The following is a 5,078-nucleotide window of genomic DNA, read 5'->3' as shown; positions in this document are numbered from 1 at the left end:
GATTCCCTGTTTATTTCTGTCCCTGTGTTTGGCAATGAATTTTTGAAGGTACCAGATTGTCACTAATTTAGGAGGCTGCATGTGTCTGGGTTTTCTGGTTTTACTGTAGGCCAGCATATGTTCATTAATGCTTATTATTGATTTAAAATGTGCTGTGACTTTAAAAGTAAAAAGAAAAAGAAAAAAAATGAAAATTTTAGAAAAAAATAATCCAAGGATTTGTATAGTACTATACAAATCCTCGGCTTGAATAATCCTATCATTTTTTATATATTTTTTTTAAAGGGCATAAGGAATCACTGAAGCATGACTGGAGGGGGCCCCCTTACGCAGCAACCATTTGATTTTCTGGGGGGGGGGCTATGTTTTTTTTTCTGCGGCGAAAAACAATTTATTTTTTTCGTGATAAGTTGAAAACAATTTTTTTCTTTCAATTTTAGCATAACATACAGTGGCAGCTGAGGGTGAAACAAACAATTTTTTTTTTCAGAATCAAAAACAAATGATTTTTTTCTCCAAAAAATGGAAACAAACTTTTTTTCCCAAAAAAATCATAGCCCCCCCCCCCCTTCCCCCCCAGAAAATCAAATGGTTGCTGCCTTAATAGTTGATCATAGTTCATTCAGCATTTGCCACTGGATTTTCACCAAAAAAAACCCATCAACAATTAAGAGCAAATATAAAGAAAGTGAATAAAACTAAAACTAGGCCATGCAGGAGTATGAGGAGAGCTTAGTAGTACAAATTACTCAACAAAACAAATAAAACTCATGATATACACAACCAACAAATGATTGTCTGAAAAAGAATTATCTAGACTAGAGCTTTATTTGACTGATTATGACCAAAAAAAATTATCATCTATAAATATAGGATAAGCAGTTAGTAATTAACAGAACTTTGCACACCAGGGACTTTCTATACCAAATATATTATAGAAAGTCCCTGATGGCTGGTAGGACAGTTAAAAAATGTTTTATTTAACCCAAATTATGTCAAATATTCATAAATTCTTTGTTAGACATCACGTAAATAATTTGATAAATTTTGGTAATTGACTGGAAACTTTGAGGAAATTGTTTAAAATATTGTTCAAAGAGGGATAACTTAATTTAATCACTCCAACATATATCTCTCTTTTCTCTACTGTCTCATTTGGACATTTTTATGGACTAAATAATGTAATACAGTCTTAATATCCATTTGTCATCATCAAATTAATGATATTTTCTAAATTATTTATTCTGAAGTAGTGAAAAAAAACATGGTAAAAAATTTATCAACTTGGTAAATTATAAACAATGCAGTTCATTTTCTATTTATGTGACCAGTGTGGACAGAAACTTCAATATCTAGACATTACCTCGTTACTCAAGATTTTTTCCTGACCCTGAGATTGTATTTGGCATCAGATTTTAAATTTAAAGTTATTTCCCTTTTACTTAGAAATCAAATGAACAGGTTTCAGAAGATCATCATTATGCCCTCTGATGAATATATATTATACCTAATAAAGGGGTTCGATTAACAGCAATAAAAATGAAACTTTTTTTTATCAAGAATAAATTACCTAAGCTGCATTTGACAATAGCCAATAGTAGGTCTCATTGGGGTCTAAGCGTGATGCGGGATTGCCGATTTTTGGTAAGCGTGACACGGGAAAGTCAAATTATTGTGTCATGAAAACGGGAAAGTCAAATTATTGTGTCATGAAAACAGGAAATGAGGTCTAGCGGGACCCGGGAAATGACAAAAAAATGAGAATTGCTTACGTATATAGTGTAAGCGGGATACAGGAATCTGACAAAACAGTAAGCGGGATCCGGGATCGGAACCCCCCAATGAGACCCCCCCAATACCTTTCAGAAATTTGGGTCCTCAAAGTTTGTACTTTATTCAACCTTTATAACTTTAGCCTTTGATTTGAGTGATAAGATGTAAAACTGCTAATCCATAGCCTCATTCCTTTCTATGTTAAATTCTACAATTTCAAGCATTAATAGTTACTTTGTCTGAAGTTCAAATAAAGTTGCTGCCATTTCAAGTCTAAACTGTACCTTACCCTGACTTGTGCTGAAAAGATTAGCATACTTTTAATTGCATATGATATTAGAGTGCACTGGTTCCCAGAAATTTGACAAAACAGGTACTTCTGATCTGAACTACAAGGAAAATGTGCTCTTCTATTAAGATTTCATTTATGATTTTATTAATCAAATGAAACTTTCAACAAGAGATCTAAAGTGATCCTAGGTCCCTTTGTTAAACAAGAGTTCTAAAGTGATCCTAGGTCCCTTTGTTAAACAAGAGTTCTAAAGTGATCTTAGGTCCCTTTGTTAAACAAGAGTTCTAAAGTGATCCTAGGTCCCTTTGTTAAACAAGAGTTCTAAAGCGATTCTAGGTCCCTTTAATAAAGAAGAGTTCTAAAGCGATCCTAGGTCCCTTTAATAAACAAGAGTGCTAAAGCGATCCAAGGTCCCTTTAATAAACAAGAGTTCTAAAGCGATTCTAGGTCCCTTTAATAAACAAGAGTTCTAAAGTGATCCTAGGTCCCTTTAATAAACAAGAGTTCTAAAGTGATCCTTGGTCCCTTTGTTAAACAAGAGTTCTAAAGTGATTCTAGGTCCCTTTGTTAAACAAGAGTTCTAAAGTGATCCTATGTCCCTTTGTTAAACAAGAGTTCTAAAGTGATCCTAGGTCCCTTTGTTAAACAAAAGTTCTAAAGTGATCCTAGGTCCCTTTGTTAAACAAGAGTTCTAAAGTGGTCCTAGGTCCCTTTGTTAAACAAGAGTTTTAAAGTGATCCTAGGTCCCTTTGTTTAAAAAGAGTTTTAAAGTGATCCTAGGTCCCTTTGTTAAACAAGAGTTCTAAAGTGGTCCTAGGTCCCTTTATTTAACAAGAGTTCTAAAGTGATCCTAGGTCGCTTTGTTTAAAAAGAGTTTTAAAGTGATCATATGTCCCTTTGTTAAACAAGAGTTCTAAAGTGGTCCTAGGTCCCTTTATTTAACAAGAGTTCTAAAGTGATCCTAGGTCCCTTTGTTAAACAAGAGTTCTAAAGTGATCCTAGGTCCCTTTGTTTAAAAAGAGTTTTAAAGTGATCCTAGGTCCCTTTGTTAAACAAGAGTTCTAAAGTGATCCTAGGTCCCTTTAATAAACAAGAGTTCTAAAGTGATTCTAGGTCCCTTTGTTAAACAAGAGTTCTAAAGTGATCCTAGGTCCCTTTGTTAAACAAGAGTTCTAAAGTGATCCTAGGTCCCTTTGTTAAACAAGAATTCTAAAGTGATTCTAGGTCCCTTTGTTAAAACAAGAGTTCTAAAGTGGTCCTAGGTCCCTTTGTTTAACAAGAGTTCTAAAGTGATCCTAGGTCCCTTTGTTTAACAAGAGTTCTAAAGTGATCCTAGGTCCCTTTGTTAAACAAGAGTTCTAAAGTGATCCTAGGTCCCTTTATGTAACAAGAGTTCTAAAGTGATCCTAGGTCCCTTTGTTTAACAAGAGTTCTATAGTGATCCTAGGTCCCTTTGTTAAACAAGAGTTCTAAAGTGATCCTAGGTCCTTTGTTAAACAAGAGTTCTAAAGTGATCCTAGGTCCCTTTGTTTAACAAGAGTTCTATAGTGATCCTAGGTCCCTTTGTTAAACAAGAGTTCTAAAGTGATCCTAGGTCCCTTTGTTTAACAAGAGTTCTAAAGTGATCCTAGGTCCCTTTGATAAACAAGAGTTCTAAAGTGATCCTAGGTCCCTTTGTTAAACAAGAGTTCTTCTATAGTGATCCTAGGTCCCTTTGTTTAACAAGAGTTCTAAAGTGATCTGAAGTCCCTTTCTTTTACTTGTTGACAAAGTTATGGCTGTGCCTAGGAACTATTTTGTTTAATGTATGTACTACTTTCTCATAGGTTCTTTCTGACCAGGCTCAAATGAGTAGTTCTATATCAATTACAGCACAACACTTGTCATATTGACTTCTGTTTTACTTAATTTCCTTCAATGTTCTATTTCCAGCATAGAAAAACACATTTAGATTTTCTCCAAACACTAATTGAAAACACTGAATTCAAGCTCAAATTAGACTGGTAGTAACTTTTGCTTTAAACAAACAAATAATTATTGTGACCAATATGAGACTTTTCTTACTTTAACAAAACTTCAAATAACAATGTTCTTACCTGATTGTCTTACTCGTATCAAAAATTGTTCATTGAATATAAATATAGTGGTCCAAACACAAATTATATAAAATTGAGAATTTTGTCCGCCATTTTTCTACATGTTTGAAAAGGAGTGTATTTTGGTAAACACCATACTTATAGAAACATGAATCAACAAGGTCAATTTATGCATCTCCCTAAGCTAGATAACTTTCTAAACTGGTTGAAATGTTCTTTTTCTTTTTTGGCACCAAATTGAAAAGAGAGAAATTGTTCAGCACGTAATATCTACAAATAATTCAAATTATATACCAACTTCTTAAATGCATTCCCCCATTTTCCCACCCCTGATTCAATGATGATTTTTACCTATATTTGTATTTTTGACACAACTCTATCTAGATAATCTTTTAATAGCAAAAAGATTATAAGTAGAATAAGATCTACAAGAGAGACAACATGGACAAATTTTCCAGACTCCTTGTATGATTTCCTTAAATTAAGATTGTAAATATTTTTTATTATAATTTTACCAATTGTTTTAAAAGAAATCAATAGATTACTGATAAGAGAATGCGTCTGTTATCACTGAACTAGTACATGTATACATTTTTGTTAAGGGGCCATCTTAAGCACGTCTCCAGGTGGGGGAGTTTCTCGCTGCATTGAAGACCCATTGGTGGATTTTGGCTGTTGTCTGCTCCTTGGTCGTGTTGTATAATGTCTCTTCTACACATTCCCAATTTCCAGTATCAATATTATTTTGCAGTTAACAAGTTAACCTGATTATCTACACAATATTTACAAACATTCCACTAATTTTCTAATAAGCAAAATAACCAGATACAGTCAAGGGGAGATAATCACCCTCTTGTTTTTTTTATAAAACAAGGTAATCATCTATTTACTTATCACTTCTCTGAAATTGTTTTATG

Source organism: Mytilus edulis, chromosome 11 (assembly GCF_963676685.1).
Source record: "Mytilus edulis chromosome 11, xbMytEdul2.2, whole genome shotgun sequence".
Classification (NCBI taxonomy): domain Eukaryota; kingdom Metazoa; phylum Mollusca; class Bivalvia; order Mytilida; family Mytilidae; genus Mytilus; species Mytilus edulis.
The sequence above is the reverse complement of the archived record's forward strand: the minus strand, read 5'-3'. Positions refer to the sequence as shown.